Below are 18,764 nucleotides of genomic sequence, written 5' to 3' on the forward strand. Positions count from 1 at the left end.
TGAGGTGTCCGGCGAGTGGAAAAATAAGTTGGCAGAGCTTCTTCTTTCGTACCAGGATGTCTTTTCTCGTGGGAATCTAGATTGTGGTGAAGTGAGAGATTTCGTACACCGTATTAGACTCTCTGATGAGAAGCCATTTAGATTGCCTTACCGCAGGGTTCCACCAGCTCACTACCATAAGTTAAGAGAGGTTCTGACTGAAATGGAAATGAAGAATATCATCAGCAAGTCAGTGAGTGAGTATGCTTCACCTTTGGTGATGGTGTGGAAAAAAGATGGAGGCTTGCGTATTTGTACAGACTTTCGGATGCTGAATGCAAGAACATTCAAGGATGCGCATCCTTTACCGAACCCGGCAGACTGTCTTGCGGCTCTTGGTGGTAATGTTTTCTTTAGTACAATGGATTTGACTTCAGGGTTTTACAACATTCCTCTGCATGAAAAAGACAAACATTATACAGCCTTTACGACTCCTCTTGGGTTGTACGAATATAACCGGTTGCCTCAGGGCCTTTGCAACAGTCCTGCTTCATTCATGCGTATGATGCTCAGTATTTTCGGGGATCTTAATTTCTCCAATCTCCTTTGTTACTTAGATGACCTACTTGTTTTTGCACCATCGGAGGGTGAAGCTCTGGAGCGTCTGGAGATGGTGTTCTCGCGTCTTAGAGCTAACAATTTGAAGTTATCCCAGAAGAAGTGTCATTTCCTCCGAAGGTCTGTCCGGTTCTTAGGGCATGTGGTGGGTGAAAGTGGAGTTTCGGTCGATCAGGAGAAAGTTAATGTCATAACAAAATTCAAGAAGGAGGACTTGATGGAAGCAGACGGCTGCACTCCATCTCAGAAGAAGGTTCGATCCTTTCTCGGCATGGTCATGTTTTACCAGCACTTTATTCCAGATTGTTCATCTCTGGCTAAACCGCTGTTTGGTTTGACTGCAGGTCAGAAACGTGTGCAAAAGGGCCGATCAATGCGAAAGAAACCAGGAACATTCCGTGTGCTAACACCAAGTGATTGGTCTTCAGCTTGCGATAAGTCTTTTGCTGATCTTAAATCTGCTCTGTTGGGCAGCACTGTCCTAGCACATCCTGACTTCAGTCGTCCGTTTGTTCTGTCCACTGATGCTTCGCTTGATGGTCTCGGAGCTGTACTTTCGCAGGTCCCGGAGGGGGAGGAGAAAGCTAGGCCGGTAGCCTTTGCCAGTAAATCCCTTACACGTAGTCAGGTTAATTATCCTGCATACAAGTTGGAGTTTCTTGCCTTAAAGTGGGCAGTGTGCGACAAGTTTAGTCATTGGCTCAAGGGTCATGAGTTTACGGTATGGACAGACAACAATCCACTGTCTTATATTTTAACCAAGCTGAAGCTGGACGCTTGCGAGCAGCGATGGGTGTCAAAACTAGCTGCTTATTCTTTCGACATCAAGTATATTCCTGGCAGACAGAATGTGGTGGCTGATGCATTGAGCAGGGAGCCCTTTGTGAAACCACTTTACCGTCGGCTAATGTCGGAATCATACTCTGTGTTGCTTGACCAGACGCAAGGTGTGAGGCATGAGCTTCTTCAGGATGCTTTTCGGCTTTCTTGCATGCCTCACTCGCTTGTGCATTCAGACGCTGCATCTGCCCCGTTGTCATCTGAGGTGGTCTCTTCTTTATTGTCCGCACATGATGGTTGGGAATCAGCCTCAGCCCAGCGTGCATTGACTTTGGCTGGAAGCCTGAGTGATGTGGTCCCTCCTGCTAACGAGGTGTTTCAAACCCTTTCCCTGTCTGACTTACAGTCCCATCAGAGCCAAGATCAGGTAATCGCCAGTGTGGTACCTTACGTGGTGAGGAAGCGTAGGCCTTCGAGGCGGGAACGAGCCCATGTGACTGTTCAGACATTAAAACTTCTAAAGCAGTGGGATAAGTTGACAATATTGAATGGTGTCCTGTATCGTGTCACGAAAGATCCTATGACCAAACATAAGCGATTCCAATTTGTGGTTCCTAAGTCCTTGAGATCACTTGCACTAACTGGTATTCACGATAGTGCTGGTCATCAGGGCTTTCCCCGTACTCTGTCTCTTGCTCGGCAGCGCTTCTTCTGGTGTGACATGGAGAAAGATGTTCGTGCCCACGTGAAAACATGTAGGCGATGTGTTGTCAGTAAGACTCCTGAACCTTCAGCGAGAGCTCCCTTGGAGAATATTAAGACCTCAGCTCCACTTGAGCTGGTCTGTATTGACTTTTGGTCAGCAGAACATAATGATAAGTCTGTAGATGTGTTGGTGATTACTGACCATTTTACTAAGCTGGCACATGCTTTTCCTTGTCGGGACCAAACAGCAAAGACCATGGCAAAGAAACTTTGGGATGGGTTCTTTTGTGTTTATGGCTTTCCTGAAAGACTGCACTCTGATCAGGGCACGAGTTTTGGCAGTGAGTTACTTGCTGAGCTTCTAGAGTTGACCAATATTGAGAAGTCACGGACCACACCGTACCATCCGATGGGTAATGGTGGAACTGAGAGGTTCAATCGTACACTGGGTAACATGCTGCGATCGCTGCCTCCAGCAGCAAAGCACAAGTGGCCACAGTTGGTACAAAGTATGACTTTTGTTTATAATTGCACTGTCCATGAGACCACTGGCTTTGCCCCATTTTTCCTCATGTTTGGTCGGGTTCCCAGACTGCCAGTCGATTTAGTTTTCAGAAATGTCCTTCGCGATCCCTCGGTGTGTGATTATGATAAGTACGTGAAGTCCTTAGTGGATAACCTTCGTTCAGCAATGCTTCTTGCTCAAAAGAATTCCACTGCTGAGCAGCGACACCAGGCTCAACAATACAATAAGAGAGCCAAAGGTTATGCCTTGTGCATTGGTGATGCTGTACTGGTAGCTAACAAAGGTGTAAGGGGGAAACACAAATTAGCTGATAAGTGGGAACCTGTATTGTATACAGTGGTAGAGTCAAATCCCTCCACTCACGTCTATCGGGTCAAGGATGGCAATGGCAATGTAAGAGTTGTCCATCGCAATTTACTTCTCCACGCTGGGTTTCTGCCACTGGGGGAATGCCTTTCTGATGGGCCTGTCTCCCAGAGGACTGAAGGTAATAATGTGCTCTCTTCAGTTGTGAGTAATGACAATTTGTCAGTAGTTGATTCTGATGTACCCTCATCTGTGCTTTCTCCAGCTGGCTCCTTACAGGATCTCTCTGCTAGTGTTGATCACGTTGGATCTGAAGGTTGTGATACCTCTCCAGTCAGTAGTCAGACGGCGGCTGCACAGCCAGATACCCCTTGTACAGAGACTGCAGTTGATACCTCTAGTCCGACATGTCATAATTTGGTAGACTCTAGGGGTTCTCCTAGTGAAGGTGCTGTAGTTGTATCTCCTTTACCCCACATCCTTTCCCACCCTGGGTTTAGCCAGCCTCAAGTTAATGTAGGTGAGGGCTCTCGTGTTTCACGGTTTGGGAGGATGATTAAACCTGTTCGACGGTTGCTTGAGTCTATGTCACATGTTACTTCCTCCTTTCAGAGTAGATAGATTGGAGACACATTAGTGCTTGTTTTTTCTTTGTTTCTTTTTGTTATTTGGCACAATGAATGGTGTTTTTCCTCTTCTTTTTTTTTTTTTTCTATTAAGTCCAGTATGTACCATGATGTTGCTGTCATGGGTGTTAACAGTCATTGGACTGAGCTGTGTAGTGTATATGGCACTATGGTTTCCCGAGGATGTTCTTTGAGGTTTTGCAAGGCGCCATGCATGCTTCAAGTGCTCCTTGACCCTACTTTGGGGTAGTTGATTCACTGGGTTATACTGTGTTTGTATAATGCTCTTTCCTGGTCTGTTTTTTTTTCTCTCTCCCGCCCTATGTAAGAATTTTGTGTAATTCTAGGGGGGTGAATGTAACAAAGTTGTTTTGGTATGTATAATTACTCAAAATTCCTTATTTATTAAAATCCTGGTAAAATGAATAGGAGAGGGAGTAAGGAGAATTCCCAGAAGGCCCTGCTTCATGGTGCCTCCCACTGGTAAAAAGGGGGCGTGACGTGTTTCCTCTTCCTCTTTCCTTGTCTCTTCGAGGAAGAGGTAACATGGCTCTCTCATTAACCCAATTAAATAGAAAATAATCCTTTTATTATTATACAAAATTCCTGTAACAAAAGTTTAAACATATCATTATTAATATATATCAAGCAATATTTTAATGTATGAACTTACTTTGGTTTGTGTTTTTCTTTTTATTGTTGGGGTGCACATGGGCAGAATGTTGAGCTGCTACATGCTGCTGGGGAATTAATACTTTGCTCTTCATTACCAGGTATGTTTTGTTTGTTTTATTTTTTTTATATATTGATGTATATTTTTTTTTTCATTTTGCTCTTTCCCTGTCTCTTCGAGGAAGAGAATGTTGAGCTGCTACATGCTGCTGGGGAATTAATACTTTGCTCTTCATTACCAGAGAGAGGAAAAGACACGTGCCAATAAAGGGACGTCGGATCCCGAGTCCAGAGGAAGCCACGCGGTGTCGTCTCTCCCTCTCCCGCACCCACACACCACACACAACAAAAAAAATACACAACGCAGAGTGAGAGCATCAGCTCTCGAACTTTAACCGGGACTATGTTTTAACTGGACTCGCTTGGCGCGATCGGGCCGTAAACAAAGACCCAAACGAGACCGGTTACACATGCCAGGTTACCCCTGAAAAACACTGTCCCCGACACTTCAGATCAGACACACAAAATGAAATGAATTACTTGAGAAAATGAACTTTTACCATAAAATAACTTTTGTTGGTTAAGAAATGCAATTTGTACAGAAAAAAAATATCTTACCCGTGGTGAAACAGCCAAAAAGAAAACACAAAAAATACGAGAGGTTTTGCTCAAATTACGCAGTTTTTCGGCCATAAATGTGTGCATTGTCTAGGATGCTGGATGCGAAGCCAAAAACGTCACCGATGCGAAGAGAATGTCCGTGCTGTAACACCAGCGTGTCAGCGGGGCGGGCGGGTCCTTGTTTCACTGGCCAACCACACGGGGCCAGTCGCCTCGCTTGGCCAATCGGTCGAGACCGTTGTAAAACATTTAGTTGAAACACTTCTTCAACTGGCCAATAGAGGGCTGAAACATTTGTTGCACTAAAGCCGAAAGGAGGCTGGCAAAAGGAACATAGATGACAGACAGATTTGGGAAGCATTCCGTATTTTCATTTTGTAGCATTTACTTTTAGTTGATTTTCCATCCGTCATTCTCATAAGCATTATTGCTACTTAAAAAGATGAAATTTCTTGTGACATTATTTGATACTGAGAGGAAGAATCTGTTTTTAAGAAATACTTGAAAGTCATCTGAAGTGTGAAATCGACACAAGAAAGATCTGGATGCAAATGCATTTAATCCTTTTCTCTTTGTGTTATTTGTTTGTCCTTCTATGCTGTGGGCCAGTGGTGCAATGGATAAAGCGTCTGACTACGGATCAGAAGATTCTAGGTTCGACTCCTGGCTGGCTCGGCCATTTCTTTCCTTTACTCTAATGCCTTCTGCTTTAGCCGCTCCATGCTACCAACGTCTTGGCTTCCTCGCATCAGCTGCAGACAGGGAGCTCACAAGAGGCAGGCTGCATATTGTCCCATATGGTCTAGCGGTTAGGATTTCTGGTTTTCACCCAGGCAGCCCTGGTTCGACTCCCGGTATGGGAATTGTACTTATCGTTGTCTTCAGCCTTGCAACTAATCATGTCCTTGTGCTAAGGCAGCAAAAATGCTCTTCCTGGGAAGTCTAACTATCTTGCTGGAAATACTGACCAGTCATTACATACAACTCAGGTGGAGCTGTCACCTTGTACGTGATTTAGCCATTCTTTGGTGTCACAATATTTATTACATTTTTAGTATTTTTAAGCCAAGCTAAAGAATAATCTCAGCGCGGATTCCCTCCAGTCGTAGGTTGTGGTGCCGTGCCAGGTTACCCCTGAAAAACACTGTCCCCGACAATTCAGATCAGACACACAAAATGAAATGAATTACTTGAGAAAATGAACATTTACCATAAAATAACTTTTGTTGGTTAAGAAATGCAATTTGTACAGAAAAAAAATATCTTACCCGTGGTGAAACAGCCAAAAAGAAAACACAAAAAATACGAGAGGTTGTGACGCCCGCTCCGTCCGCTCCTCGTGTGTGCCACGCCCCCTAATTACCCACGTGTGATTTCCTGATCGTGCCCAGTCGTGTCTTGTTTCCTGTTGCCTTGTTTCTTGTATTTAAGTTCCTGTTGTGTACTAATCCAGTGTCTGTCATTGATGTTAGTCACGTCAGATGTTCCCTGCTACCCGTTCCCCCGATTCCCTTATTAAAACCCCAGTTTGCCCCGTAATTCGCCTGTCTGCCTGCTTCCTGACTGCTCGCCTGCCTGTTCGCCTTACCGGCTTCCAGCGTCCCGTGACAGAATGACAGACCGAACCAAGGAGGCGCGGCAGCAGACCGAGGAGCAGCATCTCGGTCTGCTGCAAGAGACCTATTATTGGTTGAACCAGCCAGAGGTCCAGGAGGATCCTCTGGCTTTGGAGTTCGCCAATCGCAGCGCTGATCTCCTGATGGAGAGGCCTCCACCGGAGAGCGAGCACCTCCTGGAGGAGGTACGTGCTTGCCTCCAGCAGCTAGCCCAGCGTCTCATGGAGCGGAGACTTGGGCTAGCTGTACCACAAGGCACGGAAGCTGGGTCCCCGTCGTCCGTCCTAACGGAGAGGGTGCAGCCTCCTGCCAGCACCAAAACCCGGCGGAAAAAGAAAAGGACGAAGTCGCCAGCGGTCGCCCCGTCTATAAACCTGGGAGCGTGCGCGCTCGTCCCCGCTGCCCTTGCGACCAGGGAACTGGAGGACAGTCCGGTCAATCTTCCCTTCACCGGCGCTGCACCGCTGCTAGCGCAGCCGGCTTTCCCCGTCCGGAGAGAGCAGCCCACCGCTACGGACCTACCCCCGCCTCTCGAGCGGTATTTCTTCCGGCCCGAACGACTGGCCAATAAGGGGGCCAGCGCGGTGCGAGATGTCATCCCGCGAATACCCCGACGATTTAAAGGGGCCACGCTCGTCTTGCCCGCGCAGGACTTGCCAGTCCCGCCACCGCCTCTGACTGAGCAGGCAACCCCTGTGCCTGCAGCCCCTGCTCAGGCCGAGCAGGCAACCCCTGTGCCTGCGGCCCCTGCTCAGGCCGAGCAGGCAACCCCTGTGCCGGCGGCCCCTGCACAGGCCGAGCAGGCAACCCCTGTGCCGGCGGCCCCTGCACAGGCCGAGCAGGCAACCCCTGTGCCTGCGGCCCCTGCTCAGGCCGAGCAGCCGCCTTTGTTACCGCCATTGCCGGCGGACCCCGCTGCCGTGCAGCCACCGCCGCCTGCGCAGCCGCCTTCGCTGCCCCCTTCACCTGCTGCAGCTCCAGGGCAGGCGCCCCCACTGCAGCCACCTGCTGCAGCTCCAGGGCAGGCGCCCCCACTGCAGCCGCCTGCTGCAGCTCCCGGACAGGCACCCCCACTGCAGCAAGCTCCTGTTCCTGCAGAGGCGCCCCCTCTGCAGCCGCCTGCTGCAGCTCCCGGGCAGGCGCCCCCTCTGCAGCCGCCTGCTGCAGCTCCCGGGCTGGCGCCCCCACTGCAGCCACCTGCTGCAGCTCCCGGGCAGGCGCCCTCACTGCAACCAGCTCCTGTTCCTGACCGCGCACCTGTTCCTGCAGAGGTGCCCCCTCTGCAGCCGCCTGCTGCAGCTCCCGGGCAGGCGCCCCCACGGCAGCCGCCTGCTGCAGCTCCAGGGCAGGCGCCCCCACTGCAGCCACCTGCTGCAGCTCCAGGGCAGGCGCCCCCACTGCAGCCACCTGCTGCAGTTCCAGGGCAGGCGCCCCCACTGCAGTCACCTGCTGCAGCTCCTGTCCCTGACTGCGCTCCTGTTCCTGACCGTGCTCCTGTTCCTGCAGAGGCGCCCCCTCTGCAGCCGCCTGCTGCAGCTCCCGGGCAGGCGCCCCCACTGCAGCCACCTGCTGCAGCTCCCGGGCAGGCGCCCCCACTGCAGCCAGCTCCTGTTCCTGACCGTGCTCCTGTTCCTGCAGAGGCGCCCCCTCTGCAGCCGCCTGCTGCAGCTCCCGGGCAGGCGCCCCCACTGCAGCCGCCTGCTGCAGCTCCCGGGCAGGCGCCCCCACTGCAGCTAGCTCCTGTTCCTGACCGTGCTCCTGTTCCTGACCGTGCTCCTGTTCCTGCAGAGGCGCCCCCTCTGCAGCCGCCTGCTGCAGCTCCCGGGCAGGCGCCCCCACTGCAGCCACCTGCTGCAGCTCCCGGGCAGGCGCCCCCACTGCAGCCACCTGCTGCAGCTCCCGGGCAGGCGCCCCCACTGCAGCCAGCTCCTGTTCCTGACCGTGCTCCTGTTCCTGCAGAGGCGCCCCCTCTGCAGCCGCCTGCTGCAGCTCCCGGGCAGGCGCCCCCACTGCAGCCAGCTCCTGTTCCTGACCGCGCTGCAGCAGCTCCCGAGGCGCCCCCTGACCGCGCTGCAGCAGCTCCCGAGGCGCCCCCTGACCGCGCTGCAGCAGCTCCCGAGGCGCCCCCTGACCGCGCTGCAGCAGCTCCCGAGGCGCCCCCTGACCGCGCTGCAGCAGCTCCCGAGGCGCCCCCTGACCGCGCTGCAGCAGCTCCCGAGGCGCCCCCTCCGCCTGCTGACCCGGCTCCTGTCCCTGGCCCCGCTCCTGTCCCTGGCCCCGCTCCTGTCCCTGGCCCCGCTCCTGTCCCTGGCCCCGCTCCTGTCCCTGGCCCCGCTCCTGTGACTCCTTCACCCTCACCCCGGCGACATCGACCCCGACCGGGGGTCGGTATGTCTGTGTCCCGCAGAGGGAGGGGACACAGACGTCGGACTGGGGTCCCTCCCGCCCTGCCCCCTGGCTCGCCCTCCCTCGCCTGCGCTCTGGCTCGGTTGGCGCCTGCGGGTCCTGGCCCTCCGGGTCGGCTGTCGCCTGCGGGTCCCCCTCCGATACCTCGTCACCCTGCCTCGCTCCCCCCTCCGGTGCCTGGTCGGTCGCCTGCGGGCTCCCCGACGGCGGCTCCTCGGTTGCCTGCGGGGCCCCTACCTCCGGCCCTCCACCGGACGTCGCCGCCTGCTGCGGCTCCCCCCTCCTCCGGGCCTTCGCCGTGGGCCCCTCCTGCTCCCTCGTCCCCTTCCCCGGTGCTCCCTCCTGCTTCCTCCCTGGCCCCTCCGCGGGTCCCTCGCCCTGCCTCCTCGGCCCCTCCGAGGTCCCCTCCGGCTCCGGCCTCCCGGCCGCCTGCGGCCCCTCCAGCTGCCTCCCGTCGCCCGCAGGGGCTCCCTCGGGCTCCCCTTCCTTCCTCCTCCTTCTCTCCCTTCTTTCCTGTCTCTGTCCCACCTGTCCTTGTTCCTCCTCCTGCCTTTGTTCTGCCCCGCTCTGTTCCTGGTTTCCCGTCGTTCCCTCCCGTCACTCCCGCTCCTATTGTTCCACCTGTTCCCTCTGTTCCTCCCTTCCTGGTCTGTCTGTCGGCTTTTCCTGTCTTGTGTAGTGTCCTGTCCTGGCTCCTGCCTCTTTGTCAGTTTTGCCTGTCTGTCTTGTTCCCTGTTCCCCGTTGATTTTTTTTTGCCCTTGTCTTTCAGGTTCTGGTTTCCCGGTCTCGTCCCGTCCTTCGCCTCCTCCCGGGCGCGCCCGGTGTAGCGCGCCTTTGGGGGGGGGTTCTGTGACGCCCGCTCCGTCCGCTCCTCGTGTGTGCCACGCCCCCTAATTACCCACGTGTGATTTCCTGATCGTGCCCAGTCGTGTCTTGTTTCCTGTTGCCTTGTTTCTTGTATTTAAGTTCCTGTTGTGTACTAATCCAGTGTCTGTCATTGATGTTAGTCACGTCAGATGTTCCCTGCTACCCGTTCCCCCGATTCCCTTATTAAAACCCCAGTTTGCCCCGTAATTCGCCTGTCTGCCTGCTTCCTGACTGCTCGCCTGCCTGTTCGCCTTACCGGCTTCCAGCGTCCCGTGACAGAGGTTTTGCTCAAATTACGCAGTTTTTCGGCCATAGATGTGTGCATTGTCTAGGATGCTGGATGCGAAGCCAAAAACGTCACCGATGCGAAGAGAATGTCCGTGCTGCAACACCTGCGCGTAAGCGGGGCGGGCGGGTCCTTGTTTCACTGGCCAACCACACGGGGCCAGTCACCTCGCTTGGCCAATTGGTCGAGACCGTTGTAAAACATTTAGTTGAAACACTTCTTCAACTGGCCAATAGGGGGCTGAAACATTTGTTGCTCTAAAGCCGAAAGGAGGCTGGAAAAAGGAACATAGATGACAGACAGATGTGGGAAGCATTCCGTATTTTCAGACTGTAGCATTTACTTTTAGTTGATTTTCCATCCGTCATTCTCATAAGCATTATTGCTACTTAAAAAGATGAAATTTCTTGTGACATTATTTGATACTGAGAGGAAGAATCTGTTTTTAAGAAATACTTGAAAGTCATCTGAAGTGTGAAATCGACACAAGAAAGATCTGGATGCAAATGCATTTAATCCTTTTCTCTTTGCGTTACTTGTTTGTCCTTCCATGCTGTGGGCCAGTGGCGCAATGGATAACGCGTCTGACTACGGATCAGAAGATTCTAGGTTCGACTCCTGGCTGGCTCGGACATTTCTTTCCTTTACTATAATGCCTTCTGCTTTAGCTGCTCCATGCTACCAACGTCTTGGCTTCCTCGCATCAGCTGCAGACAGGGAGCTCACAAGAGGCAGGCTGCATGGTCTCCCATATGGTCTAGCGGTTAGGATTCCTGGTTTTCAGCCAGGCAGCCCGGGTTCGACTACCGGTATGGGAATTGTACTTATCGTTGTCTTCAGCCTTGCAACTAATCGTGTCCCTGTGCTAAGGCAGCAAAAATGCTCTTCCTGGGAAGTCTAACAATCTTGCTGGAAATACTGACCAGTCATTACATACAACTCAGGTGGAGCTGTCACCTTGCACGTGACTTTGCCATACTATGGTGTCACAATATTTATTACATTTTTAGTATTTTTAAGCCAAGCTAAAGAATAATCTCAGTGCCGATTTCCTCCAGTCGTAGGTTGTGGTGCCGTGCCAGGTTACCCCTGAAAAACACTGTCCACGACGATTCAGATCAGACACACAAAATGAAATGAATTACTTGAGAAAATGAACTTTTACCATAAAATAACTTTTGTTGGTTACGAAATGCAATTTGTACAGAAAAAAAATATCTTACCCGTGGTGAAACAGCCAAAGGCAAATGCGTTTAATCCTTTTCTCTTTGTGTCACTTGTTGAGCCCCGCACTGGACAGAACCGGGACAGTGCAGTGATTATGATAAGGCATATTTGCAAAGTGTTACGTATTTTCCAAGTCCTTCACAGATTTGTGTTAGTTGACTTTCTATTGATTGTTTATATATTAATGATTTCGGTTATACCTTGAAGATAAGTCTTACTCCTAGTACGGTTTCCTTCTGTTTCAGTGATGTGTGCATCATAATTATGACAGGGATAGGACATGAGTCTAATTTTTCCTGAACAGGTCAGGAATTATCAATATATTGCAAAGCATTTTTAGAGAAATCACTGCTAAATATGGTCTTTGAGGAAATCAAGCATTTGTAGTCAATTATGTAATAAGAGAGACAGGGGAAGTAGGGGGGTTATTCAATGAAGCAGGTGCTGTTATTTAGCTGGATTTACTTAATATGTGCATGTGTACAGCAGAGGGACATGCGTGTGTGCAGCACAGGGACATGCGTGTGTACAGCACAGGGACATGCGTGTGTACAGCACAGGGACATGCGTGTGTGTGCAGCACAGGGACATGCGTGTGTACAGCACAGGGACATGCGTGTGTGCAGCACAGGGACATGCGTGTGTACAGCACAGGGACATGCGTGTGTGTGCAGCACAGGGACATGCGTGTGTGCAGAACAGGGACATGCGTGTGTGCCGAACAGGGACATGTGTGTGTGCAGAACAGGGACATGCGTGTGTGCAGCACAGGGACATGCGTGTGTGCAGAACAGGGACATGCGTGTGTGCCGAACAGGGACATGTGTGTGTGCAGAACAGGGACATGCGTGTGTACAGCACAGGGACATGCGTGTGTGTGCAGCACAGGGACATGCGTGTGTGCAGAACAGGGACATGCGTGTGTGCCGAACAGGGACATGTGTGTGTGCAGCACAGGGACATGCGTGTGTATAGCACAGGGACATGTGTGTGTGTGCAGCACAGGGACATGCGTGTGTACAGCACAGGGACATGCGTGTGTGCAGCACAGGGACATGCGTGTGTGTACAGCACAGGGACATGCGTGTGTACAGCACAGGGACATGCGTGTGTGCAGCACAGGGACATGCGTGTGTACAGCACAGGGACATGCGTGTGTACAGCACAGGGACATGCGTGTGTGCAGCACAGGGACATGCGTGTGTACAGCACAGGGACATGCGTGTGTGTGCAGCACAGGGACATGCGTGTGTGCAGAACAGGGACATGCGTGTGTGCCGAACAGGGACATGTGTGTGTGCAGAACAGGGACATGCGTGTGTGCAGCACAGGGACATGCGTGTGTGCAGAACAGGGACATGCGTGTGTGCCGAACAGGGACATGTGTGTGTGCAGAACAGGGACATGCGTGTGTACAGCACAGGGACATGCGTGTGTGTGCAGCACAGGGACATGCGTGTGTGCAGAACAGGGACATGCGTGTGTGCCGAACAGGGACATGTGTGTGTGCAGCACAGGGACATGCGTGTGTATAGCACAGGGACATGTGTGTGTGCAGAACAGGGACATGTGTGTGTGCAGAACAGGGACATGTGTGTGTGCAGAACAGGAACATGCGTGTGTACAGCACAGGGACATGCGTGTGTACAGCACAGGGACATGCGTGTGTATAGCACAGGGACATGTGTGTGTACAGCACAGGGACATGTGTGTGTATAGCACAGGGACATGTGTGTGTGCAGAACAGGGACATGTGTGTGTGTCCAGAACAGGGACATGTGTGTGTGCAGCACAGGGACATGCGTGTGTATAGCACAGGGACATGTGTGTGTACAGCACAGGGACATGTGTGTGTGCAGAACAGGGACATGTGTGTGTGCAGAACAGGGAAATGCGTGTGTACAGCACAGGAGTATCTTCATGTTGTTCAAATTTTATATTCGTTACTAGAACAGCCAGAAACAGAGAGAAAAAATACATTTCTATTCGCCACATGCTGTATTAGTGTTACTGCACTAGCTAGGATCTTAATCATTCAGGAGTTGGATTAAACCATTACAGGCCTGTTACATCAGTAAAAAAATACAAATTTATGTTTTCATAGGTATTCAAGATAATTTCATTAATCGTCTCGCTTGTGATAAGCAACAAAATGCCGACTACAGGTCACTCAGTTATTCAAAATGATCTAAGTTACAGGTTATTTAGTTATAGGCCCGCCTCACCTCCGATGGATCAGTCAACAGTAGGTTTTCAGCACGTGCAATGCGCGTCCACGCGAATCAACTCGGGGCCAGAATAATAAAATAAGGTGGTGTGGGGACAGTATGATCGGCGCACCCTGAATGGCAAGGCTTTTTCAGCTAACCATCTTCTAAACACGGGGACCAGCAGCTCCTTAAACAAGAAAACAAACGTTAACAGTATAACAGGCTCCACCTTGTTTTAAACTTTTGCTGCGCAACATCTTCATGGCGCCAGGGAGGATAAGTGGCTACTCAGCGGGGGGGTATGCGGGGAATTACTTTTAACACTTCGGATACAAAGCCAGGGATGGAATTAATCGGAAAAACTACTATTAAAACAAGGTAAGCCAGCTTACAAAACAGCGGATTTTACTTTTTATTCCAAATAAAACGTGGGGTTACCAACTTCAGCCAGGTGGCTGGAGTGAGGTTTTCAGTTCGAGTTGTCTGCACACAAATGTAACAGTTCTTACCTTGTAAATAGTCTGTATTTAACCGTGTAAATTCCCATTTGACGTAGCAAATTTTTGGTTTATAATGGAACATTACCAGTTGACCGTAAGATTTCCTGCGTGAATCTGAATGCGTGAGTGTAATGCCAGATGCTTGAGATTTGGCAACCCTGAAAACGTACATTTTTTTATTTCACCTGAGTTGATTTATATAACAAATAACATCACTTTATACAGTTGTTAAAAAGCAGAAACTTCAACGAACATGAAAGCACCAATAAACTACGTCTTCAAATATCCATCCATTTTCCAAACCGCTTGTCTTACTTGGTCGCAGGGGTCCGCAGCCTATCCCGGAAGCAATGGACACGAGGCAGAGAACAACCCTGGATAGGGGGCCAGCCCATCACAGGGCACACTCACACACCATTCACACACACGCATGCACACTCACGGGCAATTTAGAAACTCCAATTAGCCACGGAAACCCCAAGACGACATGGGGAGAACATGCAAATTCCACACACATGCGACCCAGGAGGACACGAACCCGGGTCCCAGAGGTGTGAGGCAACAGTGCTAACCACCATGCCGCCTCCATCTTCAAATATTTATTTAAATATTTCTGTTTTAATATTCAGAGAGAACAGGCCTGGTGGCATTATAGCCTACGCATTTTGAAGTGATTTAATTTTGCACTAATGGCACTAGAGATTTTACAGTTCTCAGTTTCTGGGGTAAACAAACACAAGTTTGTGTTTCAAATAGGAGAGAAATCTGTGTATTTGTTTACTGCACAGTCAGACCTTAATACCATCCGTTAACATTGCTTTCATTTCATCTTGGTGAATATAGTGCAACCACCCATCCATTTTCCAAACCGCTTATCCTAATGGGTCGCGGGGGGTCCGGAGCATATGGTGAATATAGTGACTTTCAGAAATCGAAGGGGAACTTTAAACATTATACTTAGCACTTTTAATTTTAGACGACTAAATCAACTGAAGTTTTAGTTCACTGTAATTATGATATTTAGTCAACTAAAACTAAAATTATGATTGACACTAAATGAGAAAATTAGCAAAACTTTTCAGGAAGAGTTTTATGTTTTCTCATTTAAGGCATGTTGGAAACTACCAGGCTGCAGACGTGAAAACCTGCCTTTGCCATACCGGGAGCGGAACCCGGCCCGCCAGGCTACAGGGATGTCTACTTTCGTCAGCTGGCTGACATGCGATTTTCATTGCGGATAAATCTGCACAATGCTTTACATGCATGTAAGAGTTTTATTACCTTGTAAACAGTCTGTTGGGTTTGAAAACTGCCCCAGTGCTTTTGATGTAGCTAATTTGGGGCTTAAAGTAGAAGAATATATATTTACCATAACACTTCTTGCAACAGCATGAAAGTCGGAAAGCGTGAGTGTCACGCCAAATGCGTGCAAGGTCGCCACCCTGTGGATGAATCGGGAATCGCTGGACCGTATGGAAGCTCCGCGCCTCTAAACACGTGACCCAAAGAGGAAACAATAGAAACGCCTTATCGCGCCTCCGGTCGGACGATCTTCGGCTTTAAGTGAAAGGTTTTAAGTTTCACCTGTAACGGCTCACCATTGGCCTGCACCGCTGAAATGTTTCAGGACTGTCCCGCGCGTGATAGGGGTGATAGGCACAATAATGCTTCAAATCAATTTGCATCCAATTTAGCCAGGGTCTCTGCGATGAACGCAGGACCGTTGTCTGTGGTGATTTTAGATGGAATGCCCCATCGCAGAATCACCTCCTTTAGCAGACATTTAGCCACGCTCAGAGCATCAGGGCGACGGCAAGAGAATGCCTCCACCCATCTGGAAAACAGATCTACAATCATCAAGCAATACTTATATCCCCTGCACGGCGTTAGCTCATTGTAATCTATCTGCAGGTGATCGAATGGGCTTTGGGGACTCGGGGTCACTGCAGGGTCGGTTGGAGTGCCCTTTCCCACACTGAATTTCATGCACACCATACACTTCCCGGAGAATTGGGCAGCAGCTGCGGCAAACCCAGGGGCATGCCACACCCGAGTCAGCTGCCACCATCCCGACACGAGACACATGATCCAGGCTGTGAGGGACCAAGCAGTAACGTAATTAAAGAAACAGAGCTTTATTGACCCCCGAAATGCAAACAATAACAAACTCAAAACCTTAATAACTGGGCCCATAAAAGAGGCCAACAAAAACAAACATGGCATAATTTTACAAAGCAAAACAGTAACTGAAGCAAACTGACCTTTCTAATATGGTAACATGAGGGAACATATATAGCGGTTTGGCCAAACCAATTAACACACAAAAGGGATAAAACAAATAAGCACTACATATAACTAAACAAAGCAAAACACAGCTAAACCCCAACTCCCCCCTCTTGCCATGGCAGCACATGGTTCGCTCCTACTCCAGGGGTTGTCTTTTGAGACACCTCCGCCCTCAGCCACACCTTTACGCTGAATAAAAGACCATCCCCTACAAACAAAGTAACTACAAACCAAAGAGATTAAACAATCACTGCACACAACCCTACAATATCAAAATATATATACACACACGCACTACACCTAACACCAAAGACAAAACACAACTAAAACCTATGAATTACTACTGTAAAGCAATTTAATTAGAAAATGCATACAAATACTGAACTAAGTTCTTACTGTGTGGCTGTAGCCATCACAAGGCCATGAACGGCTTTCTCCATCCCTGGATACACAGATCTCTTCATCCGCGTAGCTCACCCTCCGTTGCACCTGTTTGAATCAAAAGGAAGGTGGGCGGAGTCAGGGAAGAGGCGTTCACCCTGGCCAGGAGTCATGGCAACGAGGAGGGTAGGCGGAGTCATGACAGAGGTGCTCACCCTGGCCAGGAGCCATGGCAACGAGGAGGGTAGGCGGAGTCATGACAGAGGCGCTCATCCTGGCCAGGAGTCATGGCAACGAGGAGGGTAGGCGGAGTCATGACAGAGGCGCTCATCCTGGCCAGGAGTCATGGCAACGAGGAGGGTAGGCGGAGTCATGACAGAGGCGCTCATCCTGGCCAGGAGTCATGGCAACGAGGAGGGTAGGCGGAGTCATGACAGAGGCGCTCACCCTGGCCAGGAGCCATGGCAACGAGGAGGGTAGGTGGAGTCATGACAGAGGTGCTCACCCTGGCCAGGAGCCATGGCAACGAGGAGGGTAGGCGGAGTCATGACAGAGGCGCTCACCCTGGCCAGGAGCCATGGCAATGAGGAGGGTAGGCGGAGTCATGACAGAGGCGCTCACCCTGGCCAGGAGCCATGGCAACGAGGAGGGTAGGCGGAGTCATGACAGAGGCGCTCACCCTGGCCAGGAGCCATAGCAGCAGGGGAGTTGGGTGGATCTGTGACACTCACCCTCACATCCTGTAGGACGGCATTTCTGCTTTTCAGAATGAGTGTCTGTCTGAAATTATCTTCTACATCATGCTAATGATTTAGCTGCTCTATGCTCATCTGCAAGAGAAAAATGAGGATATAGCAGTTCAGAAAAAAACTAGACTTATTTGCTTCATTTGCTTGTATTTTAAACTCTGTGAGCAGGAATGATTCACCATGAAGACCAACAATCAATTATTTTACTATGAAATTATGTTTCTAAAATTATAAGATTCCAAATATTTATTCCTGGTAACAGCAGGACAAAAACTTTGATGCTCAAACTGTTTTCTTTTTTACAGACAACAAATACACAGAAAATGTATCACTGCACAAACAAGCTCTCTCAAAGATGATATCCTTTGATAGAATGTACAGGGGCTCACAGTTCTTCATTTCATGCTTTAACTTTTGATGTTACCAAAAATACCAGTGACTCACATGTATGACAGGAAACCAAGCAAGATAAAGAATTTTTAAAAATCCGCTTTGGCTGCACCTGCAGTTCATTTAAGAACAATGAGACATCGACAGTAAACAGTGACGGATTTGGATGCCTTACTGTCAGAAGCCCGTCTTCTGTTGGTCTTGCTGTGGTTCATCAATGTCCCTTTGTGTCTTTGATGTATGCTGGAATTAGATATCTGACTCATACATCTGCCATCCCAGCACTGCTGAGTGCTGGTTTTGAATGTGGCCATAACTGTGTCTGTGTGCAGTTTGCAGGCTTCCTCTGTTCACATGGCATTTCTCCACCTTCCAGTGCCCTGCAATGGACTGACGTGCTGTTGAAGGTTTACCTCACTTTACACTGTGTGCTTCCTGCATTAGGGTCTAGAATCTGTCTTGATCCGATCTAGATTCTACATAATTATTCTAATGATGAAAACAGACGAATCTTCGACGCAACAGGGGGATCAAACAAATATACTTTTCATATAAGCAAAAACATAGTATAAGTACACATCAACACTAATTCATGCATCATCTGTATTCATGCTGATATTTTAATTTCATTAATAAAGGAGTCTATCTTCCAATAGTTTATTTTCTGCTCAATAGACAAATAATAATAGAATGACATGCTGAAGTGATAAACTTTCAGCCTTGTGGTTTTGTCACTTCCTGTTTAAAGTGTCCACTCCCCCTTCACTCTGCCTGCTGTGTGTGAGAATAGAAACGACAGACAGTGAAGGTACAGAGGATGAGGAAGTGAGTGTCAGTCTCCACAGATCTGGGCTCAGTGACACACACACATATGGATCCTCTGATGCTCCTGTTTCTTCTCATTGCTGGGCGCACAGGTGAGTGTCTCTCATTACAGTGGTACTGAGTAGAGATCTCTCTCCTGCTCCTCCACACACTGTCAGCTACAGGTTGGAGATGATGATGGAGATCT

At 49.9% G+C, this 18,764-nt stretch overlaps 1 protein-coding gene and 1 non-coding gene across 4 annotated transcripts in view; both read left to right on the forward strand.

The window, feature by feature from the left end:
• The window catches only part of LOC125739748 (uncharacterized), a 248,467-nt gene that overhangs the window by 213,503 nt on the left and 16,200 nt on the right, over positions 1-18,764 (forward strand). The window contains exon 1 of one of the 3 annotated variants that reach the window (XM_049010220.1): positions 18,561-18,669. The exons of the other annotated variants lie outside the window; for them this stretch is intronic. The gene's annotated coding sequence lies outside the window, so the exon portion shown is untranslated. Of the gene's footprint in view, positions 1-18,560; positions 18,670-18,764 lie in introns of those variants that run through there. 3 annotated transcript variants of the gene reach the window in all.
• trnar-acg (transfer RNA arginine (anticodon ACG)) lies at positions 10,567-10,639 on the forward strand. Its single transcript has one exon. It is a non-coding gene; the product is annotated as a tRNA-Arg (tRNA).

The sequence above is a fragment of the Brienomyrus brachyistius genome, chromosome 4, assembly GCF_023856365.1.
Source record: "Brienomyrus brachyistius isolate T26 chromosome 4, BBRACH_0.4, whole genome shotgun sequence".
NCBI classification, from domain to species: domain Eukaryota; kingdom Metazoa; phylum Chordata; class Actinopteri; order Osteoglossiformes; family Mormyridae; genus Brienomyrus; species Brienomyrus brachyistius.